At 30.3% G+C, this 18,359-nt stretch overlaps 1 protein-coding gene across 1 annotated transcript in view; it reads right to left on the minus strand.

The window, feature by feature from the left end:
* Positions 1–18,359, minus strand: part of LOC148955134 (N-acetylneuraminate (7)9-O-acetyltransferase-like) — a 68,380-nt gene that overhangs the window by 26,011 nt on the left and 24,010 nt on the right. The gene's annotated exons all lie outside the window — the stretch shown is intronic.

Below are 18,359 nucleotides of genomic sequence, written 5' to 3' on the forward strand. Positions count from 1 at the left end.
TCAATTTCAAGTAAGTGATTTATATTTATGTTTTTAATATTTAAACATATATTTAATATTTGATATTTATCTTTTTCATGTTCCCTATTGAGTCATCGTGGAGGAAGAAACTTCAATTTCAAGTAAGTAGCTTATAAATTATTTAAAGCAAAACACAACTGTGCTTTAGCTTATGACTAATATTTGACATTCCTCTTTTCAGATTCTCTTTAAAGCAAAATCAGAGGAAGAAATTTGAATTTCAATTACGTATTTTATAGATGATTAAAAAAAATTGTGCTTTAGCTCACATGATGTTTCTCTTTTTAAGGTGCCATTTTACGTCAATGTGGAGGAAGGAAGTTCAATTTCAAGTAAGTGATTTATATTTATGTTTTTAATATTTAAACATATATTTAATATTTGATATTTATCTTTTTCATGTTCCCTATTGAGTCATCGTGGAGGAAGAAACTTCAATTTCAAGTAAGTAGCTTATAAATTATTTAAAGCAAAACACAACTGTGCTTTAGCTTATGACTAATATTTGACATTCCTCTTTTCAGATTCTCTTTAAAGCAAAATCAGAGGAAGAAATTTGAATTTCAATTACGTATTTTATAGATGATTAAAAAAAAATTGCGCTTTAGCTCACATGATGTTTCTCTTTTTAAGGTGCCATTTTACGTCAATGTGGAGGAAGGAAGTTCAATTTCAAGTAAGTGATTTATATTTATGTTTTTAATATTTAAACATATATTTAATATTTGATATTTATCTTTTTCATGTTCCCTATTGAGTCATCGTGGAGGAAGAAACTTCAATTTCAAGTAAGTAGCTTATAAATTATTTAAAGCAAAACACAACTGTGCTTTAGCTTATGACTAATATTTGACATTCCTCTTTTCAGATTCTCTTTAAAGCAAAATCAGAGGAAGAAATTTGAATTTCAATTACGTATTTTATAGATGATTAAAAAAAAATTGCGCTTTAGCTCACATGATGTTTCTCTTTTAAGGTGCCATTTTACGTCAATGTGGAGGAAGGAAGTTCAATTTCAAGTAAGTGATTTATATTTATGTTTTTTATATTTAAACATATATTTAATATTTGATATTTATCTTTTTCAAGTTCCCTATTGAGTCATCGTGGAGGAAGAAACTTCAATTTCAAGTAAGTAGCTTATAAATTATTTAAAGCAAAACACAACTGTGCTTTAGCTTATGACTAATATTTGACATTCCTCTTTTCAGATTCTCTTTAAAGCAAAATCAGAGGAAGAAATTTGAATTTCAATTACGTATTTTATAGATGATTAAAAAAAATTGTGCTTTAGCTCACATGATGTTTCTCTTTTTAAGGTGCCATTTTACGTCAATGTGGAGGAAGGAAGTTCAATTTCAAGTAAGTGATTTATATTTATGTTTTTTATATTTAAACATATATTTAATATTTGATATTTATCTTTTTCAAGTTCCCTATTGAGTCATCGTGGAGGAAGAAACTTCAATTTCAAGTAAGTAGCTTATAAATTATTTAAAGCAAAACAAAACTGTGCTTTAGCTTATGACTAATATTTGACATTCCTCTTTTCAGATTCTCTTTAAAGCAAAATCAGAGGAAGAAATTTGAATTTCAATTACGTATTTTATAGATGATTAAAAAAAAATTGCGCTTTAGCTCACATGATGTTTCTCTTTTTAAGGTGCCATTTTACGTCAATGTGGAGGAAGGAAGTTCAATTTCAAGTAAGTGATTTATATTTATGTTTTTAATATTTAAACATATATTTAATATTTGATATTTATCTTTTTCAAGTTCCCTATTGAGTCATCGTGGAGGAAGAAACTTCAATTTCAAGTAAGTAGCTTATAAATTATTTAAAGCAAAACACAACTGTGCTTTAGCTTATGACTAATATTTGACATTCCTCTTTTCAGATTCTCTTTAAAGCAAAATCAGAGGAAGAAATTTGAATTTCAATTACGTATTTTATAGATGATTAAAAAAAAATTGCGCTTTAGCTCACATGATGTTTCTCTTTTTAAGGTGCCATTTTACGTCAATGTGGAGGAAGGAAGTTCAATTTCAAGTAAGTGATTTATATTTATGTTTTTAATATTTAAACATATATTTAATATTTGATATTTATCTTTTTCATGTTCCCTATTGAGTCATCGTGGAGGAAGAAACTTCAATTTCAAGTAAGTAGCTTATAAATTATTTAAAGCAAAACACAACTGTGCTTTAGCTTATGACTAATATTTGACATTCCTCTTTTCAGATTCTCTTTAAAGCAAAATCAGAGGAAGAAATTTGAATTTCAATTACGTATTTTATAGATGATTAAAAAAAAATTGCGCTTTAGCTCACATGATGTTTCTCTTTTTAAGGTGCCATTTTACGTCAATGTGGAGGAAGGAAGTTCAATTTCAAGTAAGTGATTTATATTTATGTTTTTAATATTTAAACATATATTTAATATTTGATATTTTTCTTTTTCAAGTTCCCTATTGAGTCATCGTGGAGGAAGAAACATCAATTTCAAGTAAGTAGCTTATAAATTATTTAAAGCAAAACACAACTGTTCTTTAGGTAATGACTAATATTTGACATTCCTCTTTTCAGATTCTCTTTAAAGCAAAATCAAATTTCTTCCTCTGATTTAGCTCATATGATATTTCTCTTAAGGTGCCATTTTAGGTCAATGTGGAGGAAGAAAGTTCGATTTCAAGTAAGTGATTTATATTTATATGTTTGATATTCATATATATTTAACATTTATCTTTTTCAGGTTTCCTTTTGAGTCACCGCGGACGAAGGAACTTCAATTTCAAGTAAGTAATTTATAGGTGATTTAAAGGAAAAAATGTGCTTGAAAAATTGACTGATACTTGATATTTTTCTTTTTCAGTTTCTCTTTTAATTCGTCATGGATGAAGAGACTTCAATTTCAAGTAAATAATTTAAAAATTAGCTAAAGGACAAAATGGTGCTTTAGCTTATGATTAATATTTGATATTTCTGTTTTTCAGGTTGCCTTTTAAGTCAACATGGAGGAATAAAATTCAATTTCAAGTAAGTCATTTAAAATGATTTAAAGAAAAAAACAATGGTGCTTTGACTTATGACTAATATATGGTATTTATCTTTTTCAGGTTCCCTTTCGAGTCAAAATGGAGGAAGATATTTCAATTTCAAGTAAGTAATTTATATTTTTGTTTTTAATATTTATACATATATATAATATCTGATCAATTTGTATAATGAACAATTTATAAATTATCTAAAGAAAAAAGCAATTGCGCCTGGCTTATGACTAATATTTGATATTTCTCTTTTCAGGTTCTCTTTTGAGTCAACACAGAGTAGAAACTTCTGTTTCAAGTAAGATATTTATAAATTATTTACAGAAATTATTTAAAACAATTGTGCTGTAGCTTAGGACTAATGTTTGATAATTCTCTTTTTCAGGTGCACTTTTAAGTCAACATGGAGGGAGAAGCTTCAATTTCAAGTAAGTAACTTATAAATCATTTAAATCAAAATACAAATGTACTTTAGCTCATGACTAATATCTGATATTTTCTTTATAGATTCTTTTTAAAGTCAACAATGAGGAAGAAATTTCTACTTCAAAAAAGTAATTTAAAGATGATTTAAAAAAAATTGTACTTTAGCTTATGACTGATACTGCATATTTCTCTTTTTCGGGTTCTCTTTTGATTCAGTATGGAGGAAGAAACTTCAATTCAAATAAGTAATTTATAAATTACTTAAAGGAAAAAATGGTTCGTTAGCTTATAATTATTATTTAATATTTCTCTTTTTCAGGTCCCCATTTAAATCAACGTGGAGAAATAAAAAAATCGATTTCAATTAAGTTATTTAAAAATGATAAAAAAAACAAATGGTGCTTTGGCTTATGAATAATACATGATATTTATCTTTTTCAGGTTCCCTTTTTAAGTCACTGTGGAAGATGAACTTCAATTTCAAGTAAGTAATCTATAAATTATTTTTTAAAAAGCAAGTGTGATCCAGCATATGACTAATATTTGATATTTTTCGTTTTCAGGTTCTCTTTTCAGTCAGCATGCAAGAAGAAACTTCAATTTCAAGTAAGTCATTTATGAAAAGTTTAGAGAAAAAACAATTGTGCTCTAGCTAATGACTAATATTTAATATTTCTCTTTTCCAGGTGCCCTTTTAAGTCAACATGGAGAAAGAAACTTCAATTTCAATTAAGTAATTTATATTTATGTTTTTAATATATATACATATATTTGATATTTATCTTTTTCAAGTTCCCTTTTGAGTCACCGTTGAGGAAGAAATTTTAATTTCAAGTGAGTAATTGATAAATTATTTAAAGAAGAAAGCCATTGTGCCTAGCTTATGATTAATATTTGATATTTCTCTTTTACAGGTTCTCTTTAGAGTAAACATGGAGGAAAAAACTTCCATTTCAAGTAAGATATTTATAAAGTATTTAAAGGAATAATTCAAAAAACAATTGTGCTCTAGCTTAGTACTAATATTTGACCATTCACTTTTTCAGGTGCACTTTTAATGAAGGATGAAACTTCAATATCATGGAGAAAGAAACTTCAATTTCAAGTAAGTACCATATAAATTATATAAAGCAAAACACAATCGTGCTTTAGCTTATGACTAATATTTGAAATTTCTCTTTTCGGATTCTCTTTAAAGCAAAATAAGAGGAAGAAATTTTAATTTCAATTACGTATTTTATAGATGAATTAAAAAAAACGTACTTTAGCTCATATGATATTTCTCTTTTTAAGGTGCCATTTTTCGTGAATGTGGAGGAAGAAACTTCAATTTCAAGTAATTGATTTATATTTATATATTAAACATTCATATATATTTAATATTTATCTTTTTCAGGTTCTCCTTTGAGTAACCGCGGAGGAAAAAACTTCAATTTAAAGTAAGTAATTTATAGATGAGTTAAATAAAAAATTGCGCCAGTCAAACAATATAGGCATTGTTGGGTTTCCACCCCTGTTTTTTTTTCCTTTCAGATAAATGACCTGTTTTTGTTTTCATAATTACATTTGCTTATAGTATAATTTCAAAAGACAGGTTAGATTCCGTTACTAAGCGATAGTGGTTTTGCAATAGGTAAGCTTTGAACCAAGTTTATTTTTATACTTCCTGGTTTGGGAGTCATTGAAAGATAAATCTAAGAGGATGAATTGGGTTTGAATGGGGAGGTAGCTGATTGGCTGGGCCAAGCGGAGGTCCACCCATATGAACAGTTGTGTAAGGAATATAATTTTGTTTTAGTCTATGTTTTGACCCCGTTTGGCGAAGGAGTCTGCGTTTTGACCCCGTTTGGGGAAAGAGTCTATGTTTTGACCCCGGTTGGGGAAGGAGTCTGCGTTTTGACCCCGTTTGGGGAAGGATATTTCTGTTGTTATATGTGACCCTTTTGGAAGAATAAAAGTGAGGTATTTTCTACAAATTCTGTACTATTTTCGATAACCCAGGCAGGGTAGGACTAAATCTACGAGGTACCGTAACTATTTTATTGACAGGGAGGTTTGTTACCTCCAAGGAGAGAGTTAAGAGATTTTCTAGCCGTAACCCAAGGCGGGTACATTTGGCTATAGAAAGTGGCCATCTGACCACTCCACCGCGTTATTATACCCTGGGACAGGGTTTACTGTAAATAGGGTAGTACCAAACCCGATATTTGCAAAACCGGTGTGGTAGACACAGGCATAGCATCATAATTTGGGGTCGGGCTTTCCCCTGCAATAAGTGGTGACACCCGTATATTACCACGCCAGTGGTGTTGTGGCCTACCGGTATAACACTGGTAACTAAGCACTACGAACATTGGTAGCAGCGAGTGAACTGTTGGGGTAAGAGCGGGAATCCCACGAATATTTGGGCTGACAAGGGATTCTCCCCTTCGATTAAGTGGCTTAGCAACCTTTTTGAGCCATTTTTGCATCAATAAGTGGCGACACCCGTACGTACACCCCAATAGGCATATTTACTTGTAATAATAATAATGTGCTAAAAGTAATTTGTCAGTTATTTATAAACAAAAAAAACATGATTAAATATATGACTAATACTTTATATTCCTCTTTGTCAGGTTCTGTTTTGAGCAAAGATGGAGGAAAAAATTTAGATATCAAGTAGGCTAAGTAGTGTAAGAACTATTTTAAAAAAACAAACCCTTGTGCTTTGTCCTATGACTAATATTTGATATTTCTCTTTTTAGGTTCCCTTTTGAGTCGCCATGGACAAAGAAACTACAATTGCAAGTAAGTAATTTGTAAATTATTTGAAGAAAAAGAACAGCTATGCTCTAGGTTAGAACTAATATTTGATATTTCTCCTTTTAGGTTCCCTTTTGAGTCGCCATGGAAAAAGGAACTACAATTTCAAGTAAGTACTTTGTAAGTTATTTGAAGAAAAATAACAGCTATGCTCTAGGTTAGAAGTAATATTTGATATTTCTCTTTTTAGGTTCCCTTTTGAGTCGCCATGGAGGAAGAAACTACAATTTCAAGTAAGTAATTTGTAAATTATTTAAAGAAAAAGAACAGCTATGCTCTAGGTTAGAACTAACATTTGATATTTCTCCTTTTAGGTTCACTTTTGAGTCGCCATGGAAAAAGGAACTACAATTTCAAGTAAGTAATTTGTAAATTATTTGAAGAAAAAGAACAGCTATGCTCAAGGTTAGAACTAATATTTGATATTTCTCTTTTTAGGTTCTCTTTTGAGTCGCCATGGAAAAAGTAACTACAATTTCAAGTAAGTAATTTGTAAATTATTTGAAGAAAAAGAACAGCTATGCTCAAGGTTAGAACTAATATTTGATATTTCTCCTTTTAGGTTCCCTTTTGAGTCGCCATGGAAAAAGGAACTACAATTGCAAGTAAGTAATTTGTAAATTATTTGAAGAAAAAGAACAGCTATGCTCTAGGTTAGAACTAATATTTGATATTTCTCATTTTAGGTTCCCTTTTGAGTCGCCATGGAAAAAGGAACTACAATTGCAAGTAAGTAATTTGTAAATTATTTGAAGAAAAAGAACAGCTATGCTCTAGGTTAGAAGTAATATTTGATATTTCTCTTTTTAGGTTCCCTTTTGAGTCGCCATGGAGGAAGAAACTACAATTTCAAGTAAGTAATTTGTAAGTTATTTGAAGAAAAAAAAACAGCTATGCTCTAGGTTAGAACTAATATTTGATATTTCTCTTTTTAGGTTCCCTTTTGAGTCGCCATGGAGGAAGAAACTACAATTTCAAGTAAGTAATTTGTAAATTATTTAAAGAAAAAGAACAGCTATGCTCTAGGTTAGAAGTAATATTTGATATTTCTTTTTTTAGGTTCCCTTTTGAGTCGCCATGGAGGAAAAAATTACAATTGCAAGTAAGTAATTTGTAAATAATTTGAAGAAAAAGAACAGCTATGCTCTAGCTTAGAACTAATATTTGATATTTCTCTTTTTCAGGTTCCTTTTTAAGTCGCCATTGAGGAAGAAACTTCGAAATAAAGTGAGTAATTTATAAAATTATTTAAAAGATAAAATGGTGCTTTAGCTTATGATTAATACTTGGTATTTCTGTTTTTCAGTTTCCCTTTTAAGTCAACCTGGAGGAAAAAATTTCAATTTCAAGTAAGTAATCTAAAATGATTTAAAGAAATAACAATGGTACTTTGGCTTATGACTATATTGAATTGAACTTTTTCAGGTTCCCTTTTAAGTCACCATGGAGAAAGAAACTTCAAATTCAAGTAAGTAATTAAATATAAATTATTGAAAGAAAGACAAATTGTGCTTTAGCTTATGACTAATATTAGATATTTCTCTTTTTCAGGTTCTCTTTAATTTAACATGGAGAAACAAACTTCTATTTCAAGCAAGTTATTTAAAGAGAAAAACAACTTTTTTCTAGCTTATGACTACCATTTGATATTTATATTATCCAGGTTTTCTGTTGAGTTAACAAGAAGAAGAAACTTCAATTTCAAGTACGTTACTTATGAATTATTTAAAGAAAAAAACACGGTGCTCTAGCTTAGGACTCATACTAGATATTTTCGTTTTTTATGTTCTCTTTTGAGTGAGCATGCAAGAAGATACTTCAATTTCATGTAAGTGATTTAAATTTATATTTTTAATATTTAAACATATATTTAATATTTGATATTTATCAATTCAAGTTCCCTATTGAGTCATCGTGGGGAAAGAAACTTCAATTTCAAGTAAGTACCTTATAAATTATTTAAAGCGAAACACAATTGTGCTTTAGCTTATGACTAATATTTGACATTTCTCTTTTCAGATTCTCTATAAAGCAAAATCAGAGGAATAACTTTTAATTCCAATTACGTATTTTATAGATGATTTAAAAAAAGTGCTTTAGCTCACATGATGTTCCACTTTTTAAGGTGCTATTTTACGTCAATGTGGAGGAAGGAAGTTCAATTTCAAGTAAGTATTTATATTTATATATCCAATATTCATGTATATTTAATATTCATCTCTTTCAGGTTCCCTTTTGAGTCACCACGGAGGAAGGAACTTCAATTTCAAATAAGTAATTTATAGATGATTTCAAGAAAAAATGTGCTTGAAAATTTGACTGATAATTGAAATTTTTCTTTTTCAGGTTCTCTTTTAATTCGTCATGGATGAAGAAACTTCAATTTCAAGTAAATAATTTAAAAATTAGTTAAAGGACAAAATGGTGGTTTAGCTTATGATTAATATTTGATATTTCTGTTTTTCAGGTTCCTTTTTAAGTCAACATTGAGGAATAAAATTCAATTTCAAGTAAGTCATTTAAAATGATTTAAAGGAAAAAACAATAGGGCTTCGACTTATGACTAACAAATGGGATTTATCTTTTTCAGGTTCCCTTTCGAGTTAACATGGAGGAAGAAACTTCTATTTCAAGTAAGATATTTATAAATTACTTAAAGAAATTATTTAAATACAATTGTGCTCTAGCTTAGGACTAAGGTTTGATAATTCTCTTTTCAAGTGCACTTTTAAGTCACAATGGAGGAAGAAGCTTCAATTTCAAGTAAGTAACTTATAAGTTATTTAAAGCAAAATACATTTGTGCTTTAGCTTATGACTATTTGGCAATTTTCTTTACAGATTCTTTTTTAAGTCAACAATGAGGAAGAAATTTCTGCTTCAAATAAGTAATTTATAGATGATTTAAAAAAATTGTGCTTTAGCTTATGACAGATACTTGATATTTCTCTTTTGATTCAGCATGGAGGAAGAAACTTCAATTCAAGTAAGAAATTAATAAATTACTTAAAGGAAAAAATGGTTCGTTAACTTATGATTATTATTTGATATTTCTCTTTTTCTGGTTCCCATTTAAGTCAACCTGGAGAAATAAAAATTCGATTTCAATTAAGCTATTAAAAAATGAAAAAAAAAACAACAATGGCGTATAAATAATACATGATATTTATCATTTTCGGGTTCAAATTTTGAGTCACCGTGGAAAAAGAACTTCAATTTCAAGTAAGCAAACTATAAATTGTTTTTTAAAAAAGCAATTGTAATCCAGCTTATGACTAAAATTTGATATTTTTCTTTTTCAGGTTCTTTTTTGAGTCAGCACGCAAGAAGAAACTTCATTTTCAAATAAGCCATTTATGAAAAATTTAAAGAAAAAACAATTGTGCTCTACCTAAGGACGAATATTTGATATTTCTCTTTTTCAGGTGCCCTTTTAAGTCAACATGGAGGAAGAAAATTCAATTTCAAGTAAGTAATTTATAGTCATGTTTTTAACATATATAGATGTATTTGATATTTATCTTTTTCAAGTTTCCTTTTGAGTCACCGTGGAGGAAGAAACTTAAATTTAAAGTGAGTAATTTATAAATTATTTAAAGAAGAAAGCCATTGTGCCTAGCTTATGACTAATATTTGATACTTCCCTTTTACAGGTTCTCTTTAGAGTCAACATGGAAGAAAATACTTCCATTTCAAGTAAGATGTTTATAAAGTATTGAAAGGAATTATTCAAAAAACAATTGTGTTCTAGCTTAGGACTAATATTTGATAATTCACTTTTTCAGGTGCCCATTTTAATGAAGGATGAAACTTCAATTTCATGGAGAAAGAAACTTCAATTTCAAGTAAGTATCACATGATATTTCTCTTTTTAAGGTGCCATTTTACGTGAATGCCGAGGAAGAAATTTCAAGTAAGTGATTTATATTTATATATTAATATTCACAAATATTTAATATTTATCTTTTTCAGGTTCTCCTTTGAGTAACCGCGGAGGAAGAAACTTCAATTTCAAGTAAGTAATTTATAGATGATTTAAAGAAAAAATGTGCGAGAAAAAATTGACTCAAACTTGATATTTTTCTGTTTCAGGTTCTCTTTTGATTCATCATGGATGAAGAAACTTCAATTTAAAGTAAACATTTAAAAATTATTCAAAGGACAAAATGATGCTTTAGCCTATGATTAATATTTGATATTTCTGTTTTCTAGGTTCCCTTTTAAGTCAACATGGAGGAATAAACTTCAATTTCAAGTAAGTTATTTAAAATGATTTAAATAAAAAACAATGGTGCTTTGACTTAGGACTAATATATGGTATTTATCTTTTTCAGGTTCTTTTTTGAGTCACTGTGGAGGAAGAAGCTTCAATTTCTAGTGAGTAATTTACAAATTATTTAAAGAAAAAAGCAATTATGTCTAGCTTATGACTAATATTTGATATTTCTATTTTTCAAGTTCTCTTTTGAGTCAACATGGAGCAAGAAACTTCTATTTCAGGTAAGATATTTATACATTATTTAAAGAAACTATTTAATAAAACAATTGTGCTCTAGCTAAGGACTAATATATGATAATTCTCTTTTTCAGGTGCACTTTTAAGTCAACACGGACGAAGAAGCTTGAATAATATTTGACATTTTTCTGTTCAGATTCTTTTGTAAGTCAACAATGAGGAAGAAATTTCTATTTCAGAAATATGCTTTAGCTTATGAATGATACTTGATATTTCACTTTTTCAGTTTCTCTTTTGATTCCCCATGTAGGAAGAAACCTCAATTCAAGTAAGTAATTTGTATTTAAAGGACAAAAATGCTGCTTTAGCTTATGATTAATATTTGATATTTCTAATTTTTGGGTTCCCTTTTAAGTCAACACGGAGGAAAAAAATTCAGTTTCAAGTAAGTTATTTCAAAATGATTTAAAAAAAAAACAATGGTGCTTTGGGTTATGACTAATATGTGATATTTATCTTTTTCAGCTTCCCTTTTTGAGTCACAGTGGAGAAAGAAACTTTAATTTCAAGTAAGTAATCTACTAATTATTTTTAAAAAGGCAATTTTGCTATAGCTTATGACAAATATTTAATATTTCTCTTTTTGAGGTTCTCATTGGAATCAACATGGAGGAAGAAACCACTATTTTAAGCAAGTTATTTATAAATAATTAAAAATAAAAAAACAATTGTATTCTAGCTTAAGGCAAATATTTGATATTTCTCTTTTTCAGTTGCCATTTTAAGTCAAAATGGAGGAATAAAATTCGATTTCGAGTAAATGATATATATTTATATACTTAATATTTATATATTTAATATTTATCTTTTTCAGGTTTCCTTTTGAGTCACCGCAGAAGAAGAAACTTCAATTTCAAGTAAGTAATTTATACATTAATTAAAGAACAAACAAATCAAATGTGCTCTATCTTAGGACTAATATTTGATATTTCTCTTTTTCAGGTGCCATTTTAAGTCAACATGGAGGAAGAAACTTCGACTTCGAGTATATAATTTATATTTACATATTTAATATTTATATATTTAATATTTGTCTTTTTCAGGTTTCCTATTGAATCACCGTAGAGGAAGAAAATTCAATTTCAAGTAAGTAATTTATAAATTATAAAAAAAAAATTGCTCTAGCTTAGGAACCAATATTCGATATTTCTCTTTTTCATGATCTTTTTGAGTCAGTATTGAGGATGAATCTTCAATGTAAGTCATTTATAAATTACTTAAAGAAAAAAACATTTGTGGTTTAGCTTATGATTAATGTTTGATGTTTCTCTTTTTCAGGTTCAGGTTTGAGTCAAAATGGAGGAACAAACTTCAATTTTAATTAAATCATTTATATATCATTAAAAAAAAGCAATTCTACTTTAGCTTATGACTTTAGCTTTTTATTGTTTTTTATTCTCACATTGACTGTCCGCGTTTGCTTTTTTTTTTTTTTTTTTTTTTTTTTTTTTTTTTTTTGCAGTTTCCTTAAACATATTTTTTGTTCTCGCTGAAGAATAGAAGCGATTGTCTTCTCGAAATATTCGCTTAGTGTGATTTTTTCAGTATTCTCGTTTAGCCTTAAAAACCCCATTTTTGATCGATATTTTATATTATAAATAATTTCAAGAAAAAAACAATTCTGCTCCTGCTTAGGACTAATGTTTGATATTTTTCTTTTTCAGGTTCTCTTTTGAGTCAACATGAAAGAAGAAATTTCTATTTCATGTAAGTAATTTTTAAATTACTTAAAGAAAAAAACAATTGCGGTCTAGCTTAAGAATGCAGGAAGAAACTTAGATTTCAAACAAGTCATTGTGTCTGATGTTTCTCAATTTATGTTCCCTTTTGAGTAAACATGGAGGAAGAAACTTCAATTTCAAGTAAGTAATTTATAAATAGATTAAAGAGTAAACAATTGCATTCTAACTTACGAATAATATTTGATATTTCTATTTTTCAGGTTCTCTTTCAAGTCAACATGGAATAAGAAACTTCAGTTTCAAATAAGTTATTTATAGAATATTTAAAGAAAAAACAATTGTGATCTAGCTTATGAATAATAGGCTACTTAATATTTTTTTTTCAGGTTCTCTGTTGAGTCAGCCTGGAAAAAGAAACTGCAATTTGAAGTAAGTCATTTATGAACTACTTAAAGAAAAAACAATTGTGCTCTAGCTTATGACTAACATTTGATATTTATATTTTCGGGTTCTCTTTTGGATCAACATGGAAAAGAAGAAACTTCAATCTCAAGTAAGTCATTTACGAATTATTTAAAGAAAAAACAATTTTTTCTTGTTTGTGACTAATATTTCATATATTTTTTTCAGGTTCCCTTTTAAGTGAACTTGGAAGAAGAAACTTCAATTTCAAGAAAGTTATTTATGAATCATTTTTAAAAATAATTGTGTTTTACCTCGTGACTAATATTTGATATATATCTTCTTCAGGTTACGATACGATACGAATTTATTATTTCAAATACCATGAATTAAATCAGACACAAAATATAATTGAAATATTCACTCTTCCTTGTCACTTACTTAATAAAATGAGACACAAAATATTGTCGAAAAGACAATCTGTATTGGTTGGTAACCGCGCGCTTACAAGGCTCCAGCTTGTTATGGTGCCTTGTATTACACCCTGTTCAGAGAGCGTGCCGGTTCAAGGAGCAACCCTAGATGCCCGCTTCACTCCAAAAGCTTCTGTCCAAAGGCCATTGTAAGCTGGTGTCACCTGGCATCAAGTCTTTCCAGACCTAGGATTTTAAGGCTATCATTATAATTCGTGAATTCCGGACCTAATATTACACGGGTACCTCGTTTCTGCACATTCTCAAGGTCATTTCTTTGCTCTTTACTTAGCCCCAGATGCCACGCAGGACAAGCGTACTCTAAAATACTCAGAATGTAAATTTTATAAGAATTCAACAGTGAAAAACGACTAAAACCGAATCGCCGAATTGTCACTTCTTACGTACCGCTATATTCGCCTTCTTAGTACAATTATTTACACGATCCATCCATGACATTTTTGAGTTTAAATTTACACCTAAAATTGTCATTATTTACAATTGGCACATTTATATCACTTTGACTAGGAACTTCTTTTTTCGAAAATGAGACTCTCATAAGTGCTGACTTTTTCCTATTAATTGAAAGCCAATTTTCTTCGTAGTCAACCTTCAAACGGCAAATTATGCCATCCGTAGTAATTATGAATCCTAGCTTCTGAAGTATCAGCAATGATAAATCATCTGCAAACTTCGCTCTGTTTTCATGCCAAGTCGCAATTTTGTTAGACAGTACTAAAAATAAAACAGGTCCCGTTTTGTACCTTGGGGTATTCCACAGAAAAGCTCAAGAAAATTGATTGTACTCCATCAGCATTAACAAACTGTTGCCGTCCGTGTAAAAAATTATAAACTACCAGAACTAAAAAAGCTCTAAAATCTGTCATTGACTCAAGAATATCCGGATGGCTTGATTTGTCGAAAGCCTTTTCTAAGTCTGCTTGCAATATTTCTACAAATGCATCTTTATTTTCTAGATACTCCAGGACTTCTTCCACAATTTTGATAAGATAATGTACTGTGCTAGACTCTTCGATAAATCCATACTCACAGGGATCTATTTCATCACAGACATCTTCTAGTAACCATTTCTTTAGAAAATGTTCGAAAACTTTAGACACAATAGATTGCTTCTGAAAAATACTAGCAAAATACTTATTAATAGCGTTTACATCGAGCTTATTCCCAGATTCGTCGTATGCGCTTACACTTTGCCTTACAGAGGAGCCAGTGAGAAGCCGTATTCCTTTATAGTAACCGGCTAGGTTTCTAGTCATGAGTTCGTTCATTTTCAAACCGTAAGACTTCTCAGCCAACCTACATTCATAGACTACTTGATTTCTCAGCTTGGAAGCTTTGCCCATCTTTCCCTTTTTATGGAGCCTGTTGCGTTTGCGTGTCAGCTTTTTCAGGCGCAAGTTAGCCAAGGGCTTGCCACCTGAGTTTAATGTGACTGTTTTCTCTGGAAAATATACATCATAAACTATCCATTTCGATGGAAAATATTCTATACATGTCGTTGACATTGCAGTTCTCGTACAAACTTTTCCAGTTTTTCGAAATAGCCCATTTAGCGAATAGCTCTTTTCCAGACTCACTTTCCCTCGCTGGGACACCAGTAAACACAGAAGTGTGTACTTTTATCAAGACTTGGGAGCGTTACTGGATCACTATAGAAATCGGAAATATCTGTGATGATGATATCGATGACAGACTTTTGAGTTATCTTTTTACAAACAACTTGCTTCAAGCTTAGCGATCGTTCAATCCAGCTAGGTAGTAGGTCTTTGAAGTCACCCATAAGAACCACGGAACTGTTTGGGTATCTTATTTCAATCTCATCTAAACATGCTTGTATATGGGCTATGAGCTCCCGTCTGTAACTTGACCGCAGCGGGAAAAAGAGTACTCCAACTACGATCGAGGAAAACTTACGGAGAAGAACTTTTAGTCTCAATATTACCCGCAACAGCTCGTAGTCGGTAGTCTGATAGCCTTCGTATATCTGATGCGGTATATCGTTTCGAATGTACATGCCTACTCCTCCTTCATGTGTGACGACAGCACCTTCCTAGTTGCTCCTACTCTTGACGAGAAAATTATAGTTACTTATCTGACCGTTACATTGATTGGCAGACCACGTCTCTGTTATCCAGCAAATATCAATTCTATTGTCATTTAGTCTTGTCGAAAGTTCAGTCACTTGATTGCTTAGAGACTGGGCATTAACAAAGAGAAAAGAGGAGAGGTCATAGGAACTAGCTGCTTCTTTCTTCTTGTCTACCTGGGGTAGATCGCCAAAAATTGCTGGAAGTTTCCTAAATTATTAGAATTTGTTGGAACAACGGGCGTGTTTGCTGCAGGGAGCCCAAGAGATGGCCGGTGGCTCACCATACTCCATTTGGGAGGGAGAACTGCGCTGGGTTGAACAACTTGGCCGTTACCTGAGAAGAAAGAGGGAGCAGCATTTTGACTAGGGTACATTAAATACACAGGGGAAATACCTCTCTCGTTAGAAACCGGTCTTCTATGATTATTCAGCGGGAAACACCTAGAATGGTTGGTATTTGGCGACCTCGCCGGTTGCTGCTTTGGAGACAGTTCCTGTTGCGCGGTGTGGACGAAATCGCATTTCTGTTTGTCAGGGCACTGGCGTAACGAACCATGCTTGCACACGTTCAGGTGATCAAACTTGCAGTTCTAGCTCTTGCACTAATTAGCTGCATAAAACTTGCAAGGATGAGCATAAGTACAAGCTTTATCTTTGTTGCATTTTCCGCGACCGAAATATTTGCAAATCGTCCTTTTCTGTTTCTGTTTTGTGTGTGGTCGACTAGTTAACCGCGAGCGACTTTGTTTAGAAACGCTTTGTTGTTTAAGCTGGTTGGCAACATCCTCTTTCAGCTCAGGTGCCACAAGATTTAGCAATATATCTATTTGCTTTTGTTGGAGCTGAATGATTCTGTCTTTTTCGGCCATAGCAAGGCGGAGCTGCATCAACTCTTCCTGAGCAGAATCTTGGTCTGTAGAGTAGTCACTTCCGTCGTCTAAAAGTATAGGTTCGAGACTTTTCTTAGCTACAGGTTCTTTCCGGGTAGATTTAGGGGATGCAAATAATTCTTTATCCGCCAAGTCAACAAGGAAGAAGAAACTTCAATTTCAAGTAAGTTATTCATGAATTATTTTAAAAAATATATTTGTGCTCTAGCTTATGAATAACTTTTGATATTTCTCTTTTTCAGGTTCTCATTTGAGTCAGCTTGGTATAGAAACTTCAATTTCAAGGAAGTTATCTATGAATTATTTAAAGAAAAAACAATTGTGTTCTTGCTTATGACTAATATTTGATAATTCTCTTTTTCAGGTTATCTTTTAAGTTAACATGGAAGAAGAAAATTCAATTTCAAGTAAGTCATTTATGAATTATTTGAAGAAAAAATATTTGTGCTCTAGCTTATGAATAATATTTGATATATTTCTTTTTCAGGTTCTCTTTTGAGTCAGATTGGAAGAAGAAACTTCAATTTCAAGGAAGTTATTTATGAATTGTTTAAAGAAAAAACAATTTGTGTTCTTCCTTATGACTAATAATTGATATATATATCTTTTTCGGGTTCCCTTTTAAGTCAACATAGAAGAAGAAAATTCAATTTCAAGTAAGTCATTTATGAATTATTTAAACAGAAAACAATGGTGCTCTAACTTATGACTAGTATTTCACATTTCTTTTTTTTAGGTTCTCTTTTGGGTCAACATGGAAAAAGAAACTTTAATTTTAAGTAAGTTATTTATTATTTAAGGAAAAAAATTGTGCTAGTTTAGGACTAATATTTGATATGTATCTTTTTTCAGGTTGTCTTTTGAGTCTACATGGATGAAGAAACTTCAATTACAAGTAAGAGATTTATAAATGATTTAAAAAAAAAATCCTTCAGCTTAGGACTAATATTTGAAATTTTTTTTAAGGTTCTCTTTTGAATGGACCTGCAGGAAAAAAGAAACTTCAATTTCAAGCATGTAATTTATAAATTATTTAAAGGAAAAAACAATACTGCTTTAGCTGAAGATAAATATTTGATATTTTTCTTTTTCGGGTTCTCTTTTGAGTAAACATGGAGGAAGAAACTTCGATTTCAAGTTAATAATTTTTCATTTATTTTAAGAAAAAGCGGACTATTTTTTAGCTTATGACCAATATTTGATATTTTTATTTTTCATGTTCTCTTGAGTTAACTGGATGAAGAACTTTCAAGCTCAAGTTAAGTTTTATTTAAATTAATTAAAGAAAAAAAACGATTGTGCTTTAGCTTAAGACTAATAATCGATATTTCTTGGGGACTACCCTGTGTAGTTTTTTCGGCCATGGCGATTCCAATTGCGTACTTTTGTTTTGATTCGGCATCACTTTTTAGGGGGGTTTCAGGCTAATTTTTGAAATTCTCATTAATTTGTTATTATTAAGACTGATGGAGATAACAGGTACAATTTTTGTGTCAGTTACAGAGGCAATTTTTTCTCGCTAGCCATATTTCTTTATGACGCATTTGAATTCGACAGAAAGGAAATGTAAGTTTTATCAAGAATTAATTATGCTACACTTAAGGTGCTGAGAGACAAATAGATAGGTGTTAGGAAGAATACAAAGATCTATACGTCAAATATTTAATGTCCTTGGGGCCATTAAATAATTTCGAAACACAAAACATCTAAGTTTAGACTTAATGATTACAAACAGGATATTCCAAGACTTTTCCAAGACCTTCCTCTATATGGTATTTCAAAGTAGTTATCGATGTCTATTAAAATATTTAACAGTTTATCAGATAGAATAAAGTATTCTATTAACTGAATTTAATATTGTGCACGCCACCTGTTTTGCTAGTTATTCTGTTTTAACAATAGCCACAATATTCTAAGTCCATAACAGAAAGCGCTGCTGTGCACAATTAAAAAAAAATTCAATCCTCGAAGGTATTTAAATATTTTTA

The sequence above is a fragment of the Artemia sp. Qi Xiang Cuo genome, chromosome 2 (genome assembly GCF_049724085.1).
Source record: "Artemia sp. Qi Xiang Cuo chromosome 2, ASM4972408v1, whole genome shotgun sequence".
In the NCBI taxonomy this organism is placed as follows: domain Eukaryota; kingdom Metazoa; phylum Arthropoda; class Branchiopoda; order Anostraca; family Artemiidae; genus Artemia; species Artemia sp. Qi Xiang Cuo.